Below are 22,580 nucleotides of genomic sequence, written 5' to 3' on the forward strand. Positions count from 1 at the left end.
GTCCAGCAGGACTACTATAAATAAAAAAATAAACAAATACATAATTTCTACATTATTATCTTAGTACCTTACATAAAACAATTTCTAAGATATGGGAAAACATTTTGCAGTCATGGAGAATACTAAATAATTCTAGAGAATAATTATAATAAGCCCACATTACAACTGCAAACACCTTTGTCTACCCACTATTTGGTTTAGCAGATGCCTAGTTTTAGATTACTCTTCAAATTGTCTAAAACTATGTGTACCCCCATCAGTGCTGGGTTTGTCTGTGTAAACAACCTCCTTTTAAAGCCTACTGTACATATTGTGCTTCGGGTGCATTACAAACAAACTGCAAAGATGGATACTAATGGCTTTCCACTGTTATAATCTGGTTTTGTAGATTTCTCAAACAATGGCTTGGGATTTGTAAACACGGTTGCTTTTCCGGAAGGAGAATCCGCCCATAACCAATATGTCATCAGCAAGCACATAAAAGCTCTGTGTACTATTCATTCTTGTCGCTTCTTTTTTGTTTTGGCTGCTCAGTCAAGCGTGGGAGGTGGAAACGGGAGTGACTGCTTAGAGCCTGGAGGAAGGGCTGCTCTCAGCCATGGATTTCCTGAGGTTTCCCCCTAAAAAAAATATATATATGTGAGTAGGGGTTTTTTCCTTACCTGAGTGCTGAGCGGTTCGTATTTAGTAGTTCTGCGGGGTGTGTGGTCGGGTGTGAGAGGCTGGGCTCTCTCCCTCGGTGCAGTCATCCTCTGGGGGACGGCCGTGTCTCAGCTGCTGATTTTCATTAAATTCAATATTTGGGGGTTAGGCGGCCACTGTGGAGACCGTTAAATATTTTTCATTATTCATTCATGATTTGGCGGCCTCGTAATTTCGGGGAGTGGTGGCTACAGCCACTTCTTATCTGCGGCACTGGGATGCATGTATCTGTTCGTGAATTTCCAGCCAGCCTTGTGGAAGTAGCCGTCGGGCACCTGCGGACGAGGCCTCCGGCCAATTTTATCTCGCAATTGTGTGGTGCGTTAATTATTTATTATTCTCCATTCATGGTTTGGCGGTCTTGTTTTTTGGGGGGAGGTGGCTCATACCCACATCTCATCTGTGGCTCTGGGATGCATGTATCTGTTCGTTTATTTCCAGCCGGCCTCACACAGGTAGCCGTCGGGCATCCGCGGACGAGGCCTCCAGCCAAATGTATATTTCACTCGGGCCTTGAGTACCCTTCAAAGTCATAAATCATCTGCTGTCGTAAATCATGAAATTCAAAAGAAATAGATCCTGCTGGATACCCCTCAATTATACCTTGCATTGCAGGATATCCCTTTTGATATTCCATAAATATCATACATATTATCCTGGATTATTATTATTTTGTTGAAACACCTATTTCAGGTCCAAAAACTGAACTTCCTTTCTAGTATACATTATTTTTATTGAATAAATTTTTCCCACATTACTCTCAATATGCTTTTGTATTATTTATGCTGTGTCGCTCATTTTACTAAGAGTAAAGTGGGTGTCCAAAACATAGACAACTGCATATTCTAATTAAAACCAAACCTTAATTGCTCTTAAAACATGGCTTGGCGCAAAATGCTTGTGATAGGAATATGCACTCTGTAACTCTAATGGGCGCAGCTTTGCCATGGATTAGTGAACTGGAGAACTGGCACAAATAAAGTATAAAGATGCTATTTAATTGCTATTGGGAGATAATAGCAAAGAGAGACACTATGACATAAGTGAAAGGCAAACAACATCAGACCATTACTAATTCCTGCTGTTACTTCCTTTTATAGCAGAATAAACAGGACCATCACATAAATTCTTCCTGAAACGTATTATTGCTGACAGCCATGACCTCTGTGCGCCTGCAATGTTTACCCGTAACTCATAATTAACAAAGACATTGGAAACGCCACAAGAGGATTCCAGGCTCTTATTTCTTTCTAACTGAGCAGCACTAAATCTGGAAGTGCTCCCAGTTCAGTGATTTAGCATTTCAGGAAATCCTGGAGAGGCAGCAAAAGGCTCCATATATAGAGCATACTTTGGGATTTTGGTTATACCGACATTGCTGAGATAATTACTCAGATCTTGTTATTGCTGCAATTCTGCACCTGATCCCTATACCATTATTACAGCTTGCTGCAGTTATTACAACATGAAGGACTGAGAAAAACTTTGCTTTCTGGACAATGCAAATATATCCCTATATTTCTTTTTCTTTTAGTCAGAATTTATTCAAAACCCTACAAAAACATTTGCCTACATACGTATTTACAATTGATTTTCTTAAAAGTTTAGATAAATGCTGGAAACTGTTCGAAACTAGCTCAAGGTACTGTAGTTTAATTGCTAATAAATGTCCATGTCTATAACTAATATTCACACACTTTTCTGTGTGTGTGTGTTTGAGGGGGGTTTAATCAAATGAACAGGTAATGTTTACTCATGTTTAACTCTGTCTCTTAGTATTGGCATACAGTTCAAACCATTAGTTCTGTACTGTCCCTCTTACATTGCATTCAGACCAACTTTTTGTCACTCACTGCTCTAATCCTGCTGTCAATGCCCGTTGTTATCATTTGTTGGAAATTACCATTGGTTGTTACTGGTCTGCTGTGGGCAACTCACTGTATCAACTGGTGCTCAGCCTGCTCTTGTAGAAACCTTGCCTGGCAAATCCTCTTACATCTGCTGCAGTATTACCACATAATAAACCATAAAGGGATCTTTTCCTGTGATTTAATTGGCGGCACATCATATGAATGCAATATGCTCTGCTGTATTCTATGCAGACAATTATATATATATATATATATTATTTCATATATTATATATATATATATATAGATATCGCTATATATAGTATATAAATATTCATATCTCATATGTCTATAAAATAGCTGTCATTCTGCTTTTAAATAGATCTGAAGGAATTAACAGCAAGCTATAGGGTGCTCCTGTTGGGTCACACTGACAACATCTGTGCCCTCCACTAAAGATCATGGAAACTTGCTGGCACGGTACTGCAGAGTGACTCCGTAGGAGCTGGATGACTTCCAGTTAGAGCTGAATTACAGCCAAGGAATGCCAATAAGGATAAGGCAAACAAACGAGATTTAGGGCAGGTTTCTGATTTAACCATCTGATTTAATTGACAGAATAAATGCACCTGTCACAGTAATATTCTTGTGATTGGTTCTGGCTGTGATGTTGAGATACTGTGAGAAGAATGTTTGAACAGTAGAAACCTGTACTGGGAAATACCACACCATTTTTCACAATGCAGAAGCGCAGGCTGTTTAAACTGATAGAAAGTGTTTCTAGACAAAATCTTTTACCTTACATGAGAACATACTCTTACGGTGTCAGGGTTGTTTTTTGCGCTAACTAAGGGATTTCTGCCGCGGCACAAATTTTACACCATCCTGAATGTATTAACTCGTCCAAAAAGAATGAGGCACGGGTAAGCTGGCACATTTAAATGAGCTGCACCGGTGCTCATAATGGGCTACCAGTAGCAGTGATTAACAGACTAATCTGAAAAATAATTTATATTATTATACGACGGATAAAACCAAATATACATAATGAAAAGGATACAATGAACCAAGTTTATTATACTATGAATACAAACAATTGTACTTAATCAAATAGCTGGTATCGAGCTATAATTTCGTTCCTCACGGAGATCAAAAAGGGTAATGTGGCCCCTAATACTCTCCCCCTGTTCCTGGATTGTTCAAGAACGTTAGGAGCCTGCTCTCTCCGTAAGAAATATGTTATGACTGCTGCCATGATGCTCTTTCCTTTCAGCTGCTTTCTGACTTTTTCATTGTGGCCAAATAATTTGAAATTTGACTTATTTGTGGACCTTTTTACAAATAAGCCCCACCTACAATTTGCCCATGCATATAATTAAGGCCTGACAAGCCTTAAAATGCATGGCTAATGAGCGACAGAGCGCATTTTATCTGTGCTAACACGGTCTTAACTTGCCAAAAGTGTCATGATACATACACAACAATTTTAAGGCCAGTGTATACTCTGCACTATGGCCTTAATGCCGTTGCAAACACTTGATGCATGACCCTCTTAGTGCTTAGTACAGGATTTACTGTAATAGGCAAGGAAACATTTCTATTGCCAGGCTCCTATTGAGGGACCTCGAACTGTCATATGGGCCACAGACACCCGTTGGAGTGCCCGTATTATAGCCTAACCTAATTTTATGTCAGCCCACAGTTCAATTAAGGTGCCACACTAATGTACTCCAGGGTCTCAGGTTGAGATGCCCAGAAAAAAAGTTTGATCTTGATCTCTAGTGAGTGAAAACCTCTCCATGCTTTCTGGACAATGCAAATATATCCATCACTTTTTAAAAATCTCTATGTGCTATGTTTGTATCAACAGGCTTTTGAAATTGGCCGTTTTTGTCTTTTAAATTCACTGGAACTCATGTTTTGGCTTTTGATCTGGTAGCACCCTTCAATACTGAACAATACTTTTGTGACCCTCAGAAGTTTTTATTATATTCATATTAGGGTGGAACTATTCAGAACACACATAAATGTATCCTATTAAACTGTTTTATTCCTATATTAATACCCCAATATTACACATAAATTGTCACTTAAACAGCACTGCATTTTTTTTTTTTTTTTTTAACTGACAAATACAGTAGTATAGTGGGTTCATTAAATACTGTAGATTTGATTTATCAGTTACTCATAAACATGTGTGCAATGGCCAATGAGCATACTGTATATGCAGTGTAAACCAAATGGGAAATTACATACCTAGAGTGACTTTGGCTCTGGAATGAAATGTAAAGCAGCATAAAGTAAATAAAAGTAAATAGGCCCTGATGTTTGCTGAGCTATGCAGTACACACACTGCAGTACCAAATGATGTACAACAGATTTTAAACAGAACCTAGTGTTTATTTGAATTGCTTGGAAATATACTTTGAACGCACTTGAAACAGTGTTACCAAAAATCAATCAGTCAATAAATAAATAAATACATACATAAATTATGGTGTAAAGAATATACAATATTTTTGCATGACACAAATATTAATACAGTATATTTAATTGCCTGGTAGAATCAATTTCTGGATATTCATAATGTTTCATTCTTAACCAGTTGGCTTACAGTGCATGTATAATGTATTGCATTTACAGTAGCTTGAGAGAAAGACAAGCTAATATTATCTCTCTCTATATAGAATCCTGGCAGACATTTTAAAATAGAAGTTACTCTTTAATAACACTATTGGAAAACACAAGTGAAAAATGCATCATACTACAAATGGTTAGTTTATTATTATTATTATTATTATTATTATTATTATTATTATTATTATTATTATTATTATTTTAAAATAGCTTACAGCAGCAGATCTTGACAGGAATTTATAAGAAACATAATTTAAATTTAATTGGACTAAACCTGACTAGCTTGGGTCAATAAGAAGAGAAAATCAGAAGCATTAATCAAGATAAATGTATCAGCTGATTAATCAGTGTTCTAATTACTGCACTGCAGTTCTTTCTTTGTTCAGTTTTAATTACTATACTTCATTGTCTTTTTTATATGGCCAACATGTCCTCACACAATTCCTTGTTCCAGACACGTGGCACCATTAACATAGAGCATGCATATTTTATTACAAGTGCTTTGGAGTAGAAATATCGTTGGCTAATGACACAAGCCAAACCTTCCGTTGGATTGCACAGGTATTTATAGAAATGTGTTTTCTTATTCAGCCACCATTCTTAGCAGGAGCATTAACATTTGGCAGTGCTGAGTTCATTTCAAGGCAATGTCATACATTTTGCCTGTGATGTTGCTTTTAGTGATAAGTGCCAGGATTGATGGGGATCTAATAAATTGTTGAATAAAACATGTTCTGTTACCACGGGGGCTTGAAATTAGCAGGGCAAAGTGGTGATTAACCGTCGTATCATATTTGCCTTACAATCCCAGTCTTTTTTTTTTTTTCTGTGTTTGCCACTTAAGATAAGGAAGGCTCAAATAAACCTTTTCAATTTAAATGGCCATTGTGCTATGGTATCAATCCATTATTTATAATTAATACTTATTAATATATTAGTACTGACACATTTACTTTTCATGGAGTTGGGGGATGCTACACTCTTGCCACAGCAAGTTAAAGTGGTCCCTAACACTCAAGTATTATTTTGGCAGACATGCAGCACAATTGCTTGTCTATTTGACAGGCAGTTGGACATGGTCAAACCCCACAGAGTGCTGAGACTCCGAGGTCATACAAGCTCTGCAACCACTCAAAAATCATGGCTATTAAGGTCTACTGGCTGTACAGTTTCCAGAGCTGATGGGGGAGTGTGCCACTTAGCTTAGTCGTCATCATTTGTTTACCACAAAGAATTACCACAGTGAATGTTTATTGTACTGATGTTAACAGATACCACTCTTTAGATTTGTTCTCATAACAACAAAAGCCAAATATTGGCTTTATTTAAATGCCATCAGGATTGACCAGTCAGTAATTAGTTAACATTTAAACATACTTTTTGAACCATATATCTCTAAGATTAGAGCCACAACAGAATCATATTTTGTACTTAGGGCTTAAACCATCTTAATGATTCTGTAACTCATAGTTTCATGAAAAAAAAAAACAGGTTGCTTCATTAAGGGGTATTTACCTTTTGTTTTCAATTGTACTAAAATCCCCTCGGTTTTTAAATAACTCTCAAGCATGGCTTACAGAACTACTTCCTCCGACACATGAAATTTTTTGAATATGTAATTACTGGAACTGTACAAGTGTTTCATGAATATTCATAGCATTTTAATTAACTTGCATTCACTTACAACCTGGCTTAGTTACTGTCATCTTGTATGAAGTTTTTCCAATTTGATAGATTTTTTTCCTTTTTTTGGTCTATTAGAAAATGAATTACATACTGTATATCTCTGCAACAAATATAACAAATCCTGTTAAGTAAGATTCTCTGGATTTTAAATGATATGACCTCATTGAAAAATAAATAAATAAAAAGTTCTAAATACAGCTATATGTTAAGCAGCAGAGGGTGTATTTAATTAGTCTAAACAGTAGCATGTCTAAATACCGCCACTATTTAGATAATTCAAATATATTTAGCATTAAAATCAAAGGTCTAATAGTACATACAAGAATCTCCTCCAGTGGACAACCACGAAGGGGAAAGAAAGACGACAATTCCTATTAGAATCAAGTCCATATCCACACCAAGTTCTCATTAAAAGCAATACTCTATTTCATATCTTTAAAATTTCACAGTAAACATAGCTAACACGTTTCGGCCCATATGTTTTCTTCAGAGCACAGAAAAGAAAGGTGAATATCACCCTTAAATAGTCATTATTAATTTCACTATTCATTTCAGGTGAACAAAAGTAAGCATTAAGCAGATCACATTTCAATTAGACACACCGGTAGATCAAAGCACTCCATTAAGAAATAACACATTGTTTTAACGGCAACTGCAGCAAACTTACAATCACAAAGTTAATGAAACAATCCAATATGATCCATAATAATATATCCAATCTAGCATAACGTTAACCCTAAATTACATAGTTCATATCAAGGGACCAGGCTTAAACTCCTCGCTATAAGTAGACATTTAAAAATCAGGAAACACATTTCCAATAAACACGAGAACATAGTCATCCGTTATCAATTAACAATTAACAGATTTATTTTTCTTTCAATAGCAACAACAGATCCATGTCCAACTTTTTTTGCAGTGTTGAGCAATAGAATAGTCTTTTTTTTATTTTTAATAGCTGCTTTACGTTCAGCCATTCGTATTTTTAAAGCCCTTTTTGTCTCAACAACATATACCAGCCCACAAGAGCATGTCAACATAGAAATTACGCCAGTACTGTTGCAATTAATAAAACCTTTCATTTGTATTTTCTTACCAGATCTAGGATGGGAAATCTGTTTGGTATTGATTGTATTGGAGCAATGCGTACAATTGCCACATCTAAAATTACCGTCAGGGGGGGTTGACAACCACATTTTAGTTTGATCTATTTTAGGACTAAATGAGTGAACCAGTTTGTCTTTGATGTTTCTAGCACACTTGAATGCAAACCAAGGTAAACTATCTTGTATTATTTTTTTAAGAGAAAAATCACTTCTTAAAATATGACAATGTTTCAAAAGTATTATGTTATCCTGTTAAATAAGAATCTCTGGGTTTTATATGATATGACCTCATTGAACAAAAAAATAATAAAAAAGCTCTAAATACAGCTGTATTAATCTAAACAGTGGCATTGTCTAAATACCACCACTATTTAGATAATTCAAATTCACTCTGCATGAAAATCAAACATCTAACATGTTAGTATTTCTATTTGAAATGTGCTACAAGCCAGGCAGGTTCCTGTTTGCTTTATTTCAATAGTGGTGGTATTACATTATGCCATAGTTTAGATCAACTGGCACAATTTGTGTGGGGATGAAAAGAAAACACAGTTGCCTTAATGAAATATTAAAGTTATCTTAGTGTTACAGAACACCATGCAAAGTCCACATTGCCTTTGCGGTGTCCTGTTGTCCATATGCTGTCCATAACGACACTTTTGAAATTTGTAATCACACATCATGGGTCATAAATCAACTGTGCAATACATTTTTTTTAATTTTTTTTTTTTTTTTTTTTTGCACATTCTCTTGGGAGCATTCGCCAAGAGAGAGAGAGAGAAAAAAAACAAAAAAACAACTTGCAGTGTATCCAGATCACAATCCCTCAACGTTCCCACAATTCGGCGTTCATTTTAATCAGCGCACCAGCATCGTTGATACAGTGTTTAGAAGAAAAGTTATCTTACAAAAAAAAAGTGATTCCCTAGTTGGTTTACCTATGATGTGTGAATAAAAATATCAACACAATCAGGAAGAGCACAAAGCTAAGTCATAGTAGGATATTAATATTTAAAATAAATTGATTTTTAAACACACTGATATACTTAAGTTTAGTTACTGCATAATTACTGTTGAGCATTTCTATAATGGGTTATGTCAATGTCATTCACTTGTGCATTTTTCAATCCATTCCAGTGCTGGGTCTTGTCCAAAGCATGTCCTTAATTATTGCATTAGGCAGGCCAGATCTTTGTCCCAACCAAATCTTAAATTGTTTAATTGAATTAGGGTGTTTAAGTAATTAAGGACCTGGTTTGAACAAGGTCCTGGATTCGAATGCACTCGTACTCACATCACAAAAATAAGTGTGACCAACATGCATTGAAACCACGTGATTGCTCATTCACCTTGTTCACAATCACATTTCTAGCACTTGATGATCACTCATTATTTAGGTAGTGAGAGAAGTGCATGAAAAGAGCCGGCACTGATTTATATAACAACTAATACAGCAATTACCATCAAATAGATTTGGGTGAAGTATCAACACCTTGTGACTGAAATAACAGAAATTAGAAAAGTTAGTGTTGCTAATTAACTGCTAAGCAATGCACGTATTTATTGCTATTGGTTAGTGGAATATGCAAATAATGCAGTGAAATCGGAATTTTCACGTCAATAAAAGTCTGTTTAAGGCGGCTGATTTTAGGAAAGAGCAGGCTACACTGTGAGAAAATGGCCAAGAACAAGAGGACTTTCTTATTTGTCTGTTTGTTTTGTTTTGCGTGTTTGAGCCAGAACAGGAGCTGTCACAGTTCGAAGTAAGACACATATCAGGTGAGTCTAGAGGAGAATGCTGCAAACAAACCCCTGAATGTGAGAGGAGCCTCCTGCTGAGGCATTGCTCTCCTCGGGGCTCTTGGCATACAGATATAATGTTATATAATACATTTTTGCAATACTACTTGTTTTATTTTAACAATTTTTTTAAGTAACAAAAAAATAAAATAAATAAATAAACCCTGAGAAAATCAGCAGAATTTGACGAGTAGAGCAACTATCATAAACAGAAATCACCAAAACCCACAAATAAGGCCCTCCATTGGGATGAAGTATACTACTTCACTACAAGAAAATGCAACAGCATAAGTATGAGAACAGCTGATATGAACACATGGAAGAAATCTGGAGTAAATCTTCAATTTCTGTGTTACATACCAAACAGTAAAACACAGTTTTGCAGTAATGATCTTTCAAAAAGGGCAATACTGCCATCTAATGGTCATGACTAGCTGGAGCACTAGAGAAAATGAGTCTTGGACAACAACCAACTCTGTAGGAACTCACAGATAATAATCAGTTTCTCCTGGCTTGTGAAACTGGCTCATTAAGTATCCTTTTTAACAGAAAATATTGGAAGCGATTAAGCCTGCATTACTGAGTGGGCATGAAATGGCTAACCTCCGGCCACCCACAGTTCCTAGGTTGCTGGCGCTGTTTTATGCATGTGGTGTAATGTCTTTACCCGAAACACTGCTTATCCATCACCTGCTTATTTATCTCTTTGCATTTGGCAGCCATATCAATCAATGTTAAACTGTCACACAAGGTTATTTTTCTTTTAAATAACATTAAATGCTCAAGGCTAAATGGTAAAGTTGCAACTTATCATTTGAATCAATAATTGTAGTGTTCCCTGATGGTGTTGGTCAGATGTGGAACATGTTTGTTGCTCTCACCTTTTAAGAAGGATTTTAGTTAGCATGGGGGAATAGCTGATGGCACAGAAGCAAGTCTTTAGCTGATAATCGTTTTGTATTATGTCGTTAGAAAAAATAACTTTTATGTTTCAGAAATATAGTATTGTACATTTAAAAAGGTATATTTTTGTTGTGTTTGTGTGTGTGTGTGTGTGTGTGTGTGTGTGTGTGTGTGTGTGTGTGTGTGTGTGTTTTATAAAAATATGTATTTTTATAGATTTTTTAAGGTCAATTTCTTTCATTCTGTCATTCCGCTGCTCTTAAGTTTTAAAGCACTGTCCAGCCATAATGTTTGACAGAGTGCCTGCCTTGGCCCTGGGCCAGTGAACCTTTCTCTGTGCAAACAGGTTTTCTTCTTTCAGCCCCAGACTTAAAGTATGTACAGATAGAGGAATGTCAGATCTTTTTAGTCTTGAATTTCAAAGCGGCCTTCAGAATTAATTTCTCCCCTTCATCTTGGCTTTGGGTTTCAGCAAAGTCTCAGTCTAATTCTGATTGGGAGGAGTGGATACTGGTTTCCCAAGTAATCCACATTCATTTCCCTGCACATGAATGACCACAGAACTGTATAAGTTTGGGTTTCAGCTTCTCTCGTGCAATAAATTTAAGTTTGGATTATAGCATCGTATAATAGATACGTAATATATATATATATACTTATATTATATATATATATATATATATACTTGTGTGTTGAGCTGGTGAGAGGTGATATATATATATATATATATATATATATATATATATATATATATATATATATATATATATATATATAATCAGCCTAATTAACCTAGATTATTTAACCTTGCAGCCTTTGTGAGCTGTCACTTTGAAATAATGTGCCAATTGTGGCTGCATTTATTTTGGGATCTAGACCCCTGTCCACTATTGAAACCAGTATAACTTATTGCACTTAGGTATCCAACTGAAAAGCCTTTCAATCTCACTGATCTGTACCTGGGCCCCTAGGTAAAGGAAAAAAGCTGCAAATGGGGCAATTTTTTATTTATTTTGTATTGATTTTTCTAAACTTGGTGTAACTGGTTAGCACAGTGATTGTTTTCCTGCAGGTTTAATTATTCATCCTTAACTTTCCAAATGAAATACAGCTGGACTTTACCAAGTGCCTTGCTTGAATTTAGATGGCCCTTCATTTAACCTTTTTTTTTTATTTTGTGTTTTGTGTTATGTATAAAAAAGGATATTTAATACTTAGAATGAACATTCATTCACCCGGACAGGCATTATTGTCCCCCCACTTTTTCTCCCAGATAAACTGATACTCTGACATAAATCTTTTCATTTCAAAGTGCTTGAGTCTCCCCGTCCTTGTTAGGATGCAATGCCACCATGGAAATGTAAGTTCTTGTGCAGTTCTGAAGCTCTGCTATCTCTGATAAGCACGGTTATGATGAGGTTGATTTTTAAATGTGCATAATTTATTCTGTAATAAAAGCAAATCAGTTGTGTGTGTATATTATTGCAGAAGATGTGCTATAGATGTAGTCAAAGCTAACAAGCAGATGGATGTGTTTGAATGCCATTATCTTGTGTACAATGATATTATCAGTTTCATGAAAAATTCAGGAGGTTCGTCCTGCTTTAGTTGAGGGAAGACAGAAAAAAACAAGATCAGACTTAAACTCCCTGAGGGGGTCACATTGCATCATTTAGCAGGAGAATGAGCAGTGCAGATAGAGCAGAGGTGGCGGAGGTTACCGCCTGCTTTCCTTATGGCGTTCTTGGCTCAGTGTCCAACTCAAGCCCTGCAGCTGTAGGTGGGCAGCTCTTGGGCTTGCTAAAGCATCATACCGTGACATTTTTATCATCCGTCTAAGAGAAGAAAATAAATTTGTTCACAGAGTGAAGTTGGCAGGCTAATGCTATCTTGTCACATTCCAGACATTTTAGGGTCTGGCCTGAGCCAGAGGAAGCTAGAACCCAGGCCAGCTAATACATTACGGGCATGTCCCTACACATACGGATTTAATATCAAAAAGAGTTATGAGGTACGAGAAATAAAACATACCTGCGAGTTATGCAAAGCGACAGGATTACAACAGGGATTATATTTCTTTTTAAAGCACCACTTGATCTGTTTAGTGTCCCCTTTCAGGGTTAGAAACCGGAATTTAAGGCAGATATAATTCATTCAAATATAAAACAGAGGTTTCCCTTTATCTGAACTTGATATGTTTGATAGCAATATATACTTATACTACTTTTTAGGCATATAAATATGTATAAATTTAGGTATAAACCATTAGATTTATGACACATTTTCTTTGTGCTACGGTACACCATGCAGGAAGAGGAAGGGGGCACTAAGAGGCATTGCCCGGACAGTTTCAACCTTTTGCCCCCCTGAGTTCGTTCTTGTACTTAATAAATCATTCATTTACAGTACAAATTGCAGAGATTTTTAGTGCTTCTTGGTCAACTTTGTATTTCTGCTATGGCGTGTACGTCTGCTTCAATATTTATCTATGTATTTTCCATTTGCAATGTCCAGAATGTCCACTCCTGAGTAACCCTCCTCTTATGGCCCCTTTCACATAGATAACCACCCTATTCACTGCATTCAGTAAATAGGGAAAGGGCTTGTGCAACATGAATTGAGCAGTTCAATGAAGTATACGTATTTTAAATATATACATTTATATTCTGAAAGCTACAACGATGGATATTTGAAAATTGATCAATAAAAGGAAGGAAGTTAATAATGGGATTCCTGATGACCTGCGCAAACAGCTTTCAGGACGCTGCAGCATCAAAAACCCCTGCTCAGCCATGACTTTCCCTCTCGTTGGAGACCAAAAAAGATTGTAAAAGTGCGGGAAAAAGTAGTAATGAAGTAATGTAATTAAAGTTTAATGCAAAAGGAAATTGAAGGTTGCAGCTTTACTGAGGACATTTATTTCACGACACTTCATGCCTTGTCTTTAAAGTTTGTTGATGTGGTGATAGTTATTTGCTTATTTATGCCACCTGCTCTTTTAATACGTATATCCAAACACACACACACACACACACACACACACACACACACACACACACACACACACACACACACACGAGCTGCATTTCCATGACATCATAATCAAGCCCACCCACAGAAACATGGTGCCCCCCCCAATGGTGCAGTTTTCAATAAAATAAAATGTAGTGTTTTTGAGTCAAAGGTAATTTATAGCCTCATCCATTAACACCTTTAGGTTTATAATAATGTATGTGACCCAGATAAAATGCAGCCCTTCCATTTAGGCCTTTAGAGCAAAGTTGCTTCTGCTTTACAGAACACCTTCTAGTGGTGAATAAGGGAAGAACACAAGTTTTTTTGTACACATTTATAAATGCTATTTAGACATGTCCTGTAAATGTTTGTTCGATTGCTCCACATTGACAGGGACTAGTATATAATTGACATTTCTGGAGAAATACTGACACATATGAGTACTAGTAGTGTCATAAATTGTGACAGGCGAGTCAGCCCACCAGAGAGTCGTACAGTATGAACACCTATCATTTTGTCTACACATAGACATTGTCTTGCTCTTAATTGTACTGTAATTCTTGATATGTATTTTTTTATATACAACTGTAAGTTGCCTGATTAAGGTCGTCTGCTAAGAAATAAATAATAATAATAACAATAATAATAATAATATGAGCACCTAGGTCATATATTTGACAAACACTCTACTATGACACAGTGTACAATAAATAAGAAACACACACACAGGTGATCTTTTAGCATGTTTTACACTAGAACATATTAAACAAGGAATAAAGAGGCATCATAATGATTTATCTATTTTCCAATATCTATGACAGTGTTATAGTGTCATCACCAGGGATCCTAGGAATCAGTTTGCTGCTGAATAACATGGAAAAACATGGATTTTCAATGCTGTCGGATAATTTTTAGTTCTACACTTGGTGCGGGGCAAAAAACATGCAAGGCTGTTTTTTTTCATAACCACATTAATGCACTTATCACATATAATCATCAACACAGCCAATTTTGCTTTACATTTATGTAAACATACTTGTTCAGTAGAAGTGCTTCTGGTGTAGAGAAGGTCAAGGTCAGTGTAGCTGCAGTTCACCTCAGTATCCAGTGCGCTGTCACTACTGAACAAGATGCTTAAAGATGAAGAAAATGATATAAAAAGAAAACCACCCAAGGAGTTTGGCAATAGCCATCCAGATAACAAAGACTAACTCGGAGATAAACTAGTATGAATACTATTTGTAGTTCTTTTTATTATTATTATTATTATTATTATTATTATTATTATTATTATTATTATTATTATTAACAGAAGTATTTGTAATGTTTAAAGTAAAATTGTGTTTATATTATTGATTGATGGCACTGGTGAGCTTGTAACTTCCTTAGAATCTAAACGTGTACCAATAAATACTTCCTGTGTTAACTCTTATTCAGTAGTACTGTTTGTGTATAATGTATTTATAATGTGGTGGGGGGGCTCAATTTTAGCCTTTTATTTTAATTGCAGAACAACACAGATTTATATCTTTTTTTATTATTATTATTATTGGAGAATTTTTTTTTTTTTCATTGCAGAAAAGTAGGCTCCCTGGTCTTCACATGCATGTTTATCAGGTGAAGTAACACTTACCATCGGCATGCAATAACATCACTGTTTGGGTGATTTGTAGTGGGTGGGGCACTAAACACTACAATGCCTGGAAACATCAAATAACGTCAAACTAATTCTATTTTATTATCCTAATATTGTCTAATCTACTTACATGGTCTGCTAATCCAGTAAATAAACACATTTATCGACAACAACATAGGTTATAGACAATCTACTGTGATCTAAATTACATTTAGCTGTATGTTACATGTACAATGCCTTTTTCAGTGAAATGTTTCTCCTTTTGCTGCTATTAAAATATTCTATCTACATACAATATTTCACTTTTGGTGATTTGTAGGTCTTGTATTAGATGGCTTTATGTTCCAACATGAAAATGTATAAAAGTGTATCATGGGTACAATACCATTGCATTTTTCAATGTAAATACATAGGAGTATAAACAGTCTGACATTTGAAAAGGAACTGCACAAGTACAGTACTTTTGGTAGACTTACAGAAATTACTGACATGCTGTAGTATGGATTAGCAGAAGGAGGAAAAGTATACATACAGGTATCACTAAAGGCCAGCTTGGCAGGCAAGCATACAATCCAGGCTATGTTTGAAGCCAGTTGTCAAAGGGGAGCAATGAGACCTTTATAAATCTTACACTGGCTTCTCTTACTGTTGCTCTGTAAACCTGGTATGGATCATTGCACTGTCCCAAACTAAATCCTAGCTATGCATCTAAAGGCTTAGGGTGAAGAGAGGTCTAATGCATCCCCCATATCATGGATTAAGTTATTCTATCACCAAACTATATTTAAATTATTTGAATGTCAATCAGCATTCCAAACACTGGGGCTGGTAACAAACTGATATACAGAGATAAGTCACCACCAGCATTTAAGTGTGAATATTAATTTAAAGAATCACACATTTAGAACTGTTTACTTATTGTAGAACTGGAAAATAATAACTGAACAGCAACAATTTTGCAGTGGAATAGATGATGTGTCATTATCCTTTATGAATTTGTGATCATACTCTTATGATAAACATCACATACTATATTTTATTTCATTTGTGGTTATAATTCTAAAGTATAATTTAAATAAATGATTAAAAACTGTGTTAGACTTTATATGTCTAGTGCAGATGTTATTACACAGTTACTGTATACACATATTGTTGTGTAATTACTGTGAGCCATGTGCAATACCAAAGGGAAAGTCTTAGGATTTCTAAATCGTTTTTGTATAGTAATTATACAGAAATCACATGTAGTTCTGCATTTTATTAAGTTAATACAGTGTAATTACATGTCCAATTACAGACATTTAAAGTGTTACACAGAACTCAAAAATAGGACAGAGCAGTCCCAAAAAAACTACTGAAAAATGTATTGTGATGTATTTATCTTTGTTTAAACAAAACAGCAGTTAAACAACTTCAGTATTAGATAATAACACATTATATTGTTCTGTCAATTGTGCCAAATTAACAAGTTGGTCTAATTGCTAAAACAGTGGTCCCTATTTATTAATCCACACAGAATACTGAGCATACTAAATAGGGAGCACCTCTGGTTCTTTATTTTACCTTCTGTCAATTATGTTTTAATACAGCATTGGGAATATGTCTTTATTCCTGTATCATATTTACTTTACAATACACCTTTTCTATATCACTAGATCTTTATTGTAATGACCTACTCTAATTACATGTATTCAACAGTTTAACTGCACCCCAATGGCTGATTTTGCAGGTCATGATTAGCATTAATCTTGGAATGCATTCCCTTTGGTGAAATGAGTCATTCATGTATCACAAACCAATGTTTTGTTTTTTTGGTTTTGTGTTATTTTTTGTTAATTAGTAGTTCTTAAAGAGACCCTGTACCTGTGTAGATAATAAAATATTGTATAACAAAGGGACAAAGTTCCTAACCACTGCTCCCACAGGTTGTTCTGCAGAAACTTTAGTCAATGAAGCAAACAGTTCCTGAGTTTTATCTGAGTGTAAGCAAGCACCTTGCAGCAGGAACCCCCATACCCCATGCCTAGGTGTTGGTAAATTAAGTATGTCAAGGTTATCCCTGGGCAGGCTGTCTGTTATTAATTATTTTTCAACTGTGCCGCTGATGTATTGAAAAAAGAACCAGTCAAAGATACCTGAGAAGAAAAGTTCTCTAGCCACTATCAATTCCCAGCCAATAGCAGATTGTTAGCTGTGACTAACTGAATAAATAAAAAACTGCCTTTCCTCATGTCTTATGCTGTACATAATAAAAAAAGAGGAGTTACACCACTTTCTTCTTCCCTTTGTCCTGTCGACTCAGTCCTTGATATCATCATGCACTGACATTTCCAGATGTGCCGCGAATGCTGATGCAAGGAGGCCTCCCCAAGCCCTCCCTTCTCGTGTCATTAAAACTGGGAAGGTGGCTGCTCCCCTGGCATTATTGGCAAAGCTCAGCATATACTGCCGAGTAAATTATTAATGAAGAGAGCTTCTGTCACAGTGTGTTTTATCCACAGTTAAATGATGCAGTGCATACAGAGCTGTAAATGCCTCCCTACTCCCTGGACTTCAACACAGTATTTATGATGTGGTTCAGATTACACCAAAGCAATTAATTTTGATCAAGGACTGTTCTACAGCTAAACACCTATTTGAGAAATTTGTTTTCTCTTTTTCCAGTCATTTCAGCGGGTTTGTTCTTTAGCGGGAGATCCCAGTTTAAGATGGGGGAAAGTGAAGGTAAACAATGCCAGTGGCTTGTGTTGTGCTGTGAAGGCCTGAGTGCCACAAAAAGAGAAGAAACCACCATGATATCTTTTTAGTGAACAGTCTCCGAGTCATGCCATCGTTCATCTTCAACCAACAGTACCTAATGTATGTTGGCATCAATTCCTGGTATGTCTACAAAGGCACTTCTAGGCACCACATTTGCCAGGTGAATTTTCCAAGGTTAAGATTAGTATCTTGGAAATATTTTCAGAACTGACAGTGTAGGTGACCTAATAATTTGTTAGTCAGTCACATATATTGAGATAACGTCATCTTCAGGTTCAAAGCAGCACTTCAAAGGAAGTATTTCAAAGAAAAATTGTCTCACAGCCATTATACTATATAAATTTAGCTACCAAAAACTGTTAATTTAACAGTGTATTTGTATTTATTTATTATTTTTCTTAATTCATGTTAGTATTTTTTTTTTTAGTACATTTAAAATGTTTAAAAAAACCTAGATAATTTTGCAATATCCATACATAAGCATGTATTCCAATTATTCACTATTCAGGAAATATTTGTAGTCCAATTTCTAGCATAAAATTAATTTTTAATTTATCAGATACACTTTTCATTGAAGGCAGGGTTTACGGAGTATGTTTGAGCTCCAAAAGCCTCTACTCCTGCCTGTTGAGTATTGAATACAAGGATTCTTAACACTTTATATGATCTCTCTCTACCAACACAGTAATTACACTGTAGCACTTTGTAAATCACAACCACATTTGTAAATACAGTGCAATTACAAAAGATCCTAGTAATTAAACGAGTTGTTGCATTGAAAATTCACAGCCATATGTGTAACAATTATGTAACTACAGTGTAATTATTGTACATTTAGAGACACTTAGGAGCTGATGTAAGGATAGGCGCAGTGCAAACAATTGCAGCTTGTCACAAAGACAAGCCGCATATTTATTTATTTATTTATTTTTGTAATCCAAAAACACTTTTTTTTCCACACACACAAAAAAACAGCAGTCCTTTTTTTCCCCCCCAAAAAAACTGCTGTTCCTGCTCTGATCTGTGTCTAGGAGGCGCTGGTAATCCCACTGCTGACACCACATGTCACAAAGACTGCTGTAGTGGGTGACGTCAGACCAGAACCAGGAACTAACACAGAACAAACAGAGAGGTGGAGTTTGGTGAAGTTGAGCACTTGGCTGCGCTCAGCATTTAATAAATGAACAAACAGAAAATAAAAGGTTGTAAGACAAACAAACAAGGGACACAACACTTTAGTCAAAATAAAGAGACAAACAAAATGGACTACACAGACAAACACGGTGAGCTGATATTATTTTAACTTTAACTATTCTTATTACCTCCGTCTCCAATCCCATTCCCCATCCACTGAACACACAACCCCGGGTGAGTGAAAACATGTTGCTTTTATGCAGCTGTACCGAGAATCGATTGCTAATCAATCATTCATTTGTAGACTCGGTACAACTGCACGTAAATTAATTAAGTGCAATTCCCCATGCTCACATATTGTTACATTTTACCTGCACGTGAAGTACTGTGCAATTCTCGTGCCTAAACTCAAATATACATTTTAAACCGCTTGCGTTACACCGACCCATTTATATCCTGTGTACCAATGTCTATACACCAACATTAACACAATACACGTAACATAGAACACAAATAAATTGCCCAGGGGTGGGGCACTTTGCCACACGGCTACAAAATCCAGATTGCCTAGTGGGCAGACAATTATTTTGCACTGTGGCCTATGTAAGCATAAGAGCAATGCAAATTACTCAACATGCACAAAAAATGAGCGGCAATCATGATAATAAGGGTCAAAATAAGTATCGCCTCAGCCTGTGCATCGGGTTACTTAGCGGCCACACTTATAGGCCAGAAGTGAGGTGAGTTAGCAGTACAGAGAGCAGTAGACGCTGTATGAGATTTGTTAATCAAACCAAACAAAAAAAAATATGTCAGAGAACAGGCAGCAAAGTCCTCTTGGCACACGAAAAATGCCTCAGCCAACATCCGTTATGCTACAAAATAGGGCCATATGGTCCTCTGTAGTGGAGAAAGCCAATGCTCTCAGTATTACCAAGAGGACAGTCAACTAGGCATTGACAATGTCGACCCAAGGGACTTTTTCGACCTGAAAAAAGAAACAAGGACCAGGGGTCACAAATGGAGATTAGACAAAGGGGCATTCAGAACAGAAAATAGGAGGCACTTTTTTACACAGAGAATTGTGAGGGTCTGGAACCAACTCCCCAGTAATGTTGTTGAAGCTGATACCCTGGGATCCTTCAAGAAGCTGCTTGATGAGATTCTGGGATCAATAAGCTACTAACAACCAAACAAGCAAGATGGGCAGAATGGTCTCCTTTTGTTTGTAAACTTTTTTATGTTCTTATGTTCTTATGAAAAGGTGGCAGGACCTGCGGTGACAAACAAAAGCAAAAGTTGCAACGCAGTACAGGCATGCAGCAGGAATAGGAGCTGGCACCGCTGGACAGACAAGTGCAGAGTACAATCCATCCCAAATAAACAGACTCTAGGCTTCAATGTGCGGGTTCTTCTCTGTCTTGCCCTTCTGCTCCAAAGGTTTTTCTCCCTGTCCTCAACAAGAGCCAATTGTCGCCGCATCAAGAAGTGTAATACAGCAGCCACCCTGAGGCCAATGACAGGTCTCTGCAGGTGTGTGGTTTTACACAGCTCTTAATTACTCGCTTATACAATGGTATGCACCATGTCAGAGGAGGTGCAAAGTTTTTTGTGGGTCAGCAATTGCACAAGTGCAAGGCAAAATCCTTACATCACATGATGTTTGTGCCCGCTTAATATTCCAGATGCCCACCCAATTCCATGCTCTTTTCTTCATTTGAATATATTTAAATATAATTTAAATGGATTAATAATGGCAAAGTGGTAATTTGATAGCGGGTTTAGAAAGCCACGTGGAAAACATTCTTTACATACGCCACATTTTTTGTGACCTCTAAAGTCCCAGATTACACCAGCTAAACATGTTTTTTGGCAGCAATATGGGTGTTTTGCAGCCGCAAATCACTTTGCACATATCTTTACATCGGCCTTTTAATGTATTCAGAAGATAGCACCTTGAGGCTTCAGTGAAGGTATATAGAGATGCTGTAGCTGCAGTTTTATTCAAATAAATTTAGTTAAACATTAATGTTATGCTTAAGAAAAATCTAGGATATGAATATGGGATTCTGACCATCACTATAAACCATGATATATGAATTGTATAAAATGCTGGTCTTAAAGATCCTGAGTTTTTACAAAAAGATGATACAAGTTTAAGTTTAAATACTCCAGAATAGCACAACTGTATGGCTGTACCGTCAATCAATTTTGCATCCAACGAAAAATAAACAAGTCCCCATGAGCTGCATTACCATAGAGGAAAACAAACTGCATCCGTCAAACAATGTACAAAAAAAACCTAATCAATCAAAAACAGGCTGTGGCTTGCTAGAAAACTGAACAGTCACTTTTGAGACTTCCTCACAAGACACCAGTGGTTTGGACAGCATTTCATATGGAAGCAACTGCCAAATGTATGCCTCCAATCAGGCTTCCATCATATTTTGCCAAATCTCCTGAAACTTATATCACTTACTGTATATACAGGTACTTTGCATATCAGGAATACAGTTTGCATAACAAATTAATCTGTGAGATACAGTCCATTTACACAATTATATTCAGGACATATTACACTCTTTTACACATCCCTTTTTTATTTTGTGTCCAAACCATATACTATATGTTCAATACCAAAATAGGATGTATCAAACATTAAAGTCGCCCCCCCCCCCCCCCCCCCCCTTAAGGTAATATATACAATATAAAGAGGGTGATCATATAAACAACTGTCCTGTGAAGTGACACCAAGTAGTAAGGGGAGAAATTACAAAGTTAAGTGCATGGAGAGGTGCAAATCAAATGAAATAGATTGATGTATAAATTAACATTTATTCTGTTACTAGGCTGTTTCATCTTCTTTCTGAGCAAAAGCTAAAGCCAAGACAAAGCACATACAGGCCTCTGTTTTTTAACCCCAGAGATTAGTTGCAGTGGTACAGTAATCACTTATCAACTGTAGATTTTGAGGGCATGATTGTAACACTGTTTTGTTAGCAATTTTCTTAGGATGTACCATTTAAGTGGATTGAAATCTGATGTAGTTTGTTACAAAACAAGTTAAAATTGGAGTATAGTTTTGTATTTTATTTTAAGAGTAACTAAAGTGGTATTTAATTAAGTTTAATCAACATCCATTTATAAGCAGCATCCATCAGCAGTATGTGCTGCAGCTGCCTTAAGCATATGTGGACAAGTAAAAAGTTGTCTTTATTCAATTCATTCATTCTTTATATTTTTCTTGTTACTCATTGTAATGCAAGTCTTTATATTCCAAGTCAATAAATGCATCATTACCATATACAATCCTCTGGCATTTCAGGAGACCAAAAATACAATTAAAACCTA

This window comes from Polyodon spathula, chromosome 6 (genome assembly GCF_017654505.1).
Source record: "Polyodon spathula isolate WHYD16114869_AA chromosome 6, ASM1765450v1, whole genome shotgun sequence".
Taxonomy (NCBI): Eukaryota; Metazoa; Chordata; class Actinopteri; order Acipenseriformes; family Polyodontidae; genus Polyodon; species Polyodon spathula.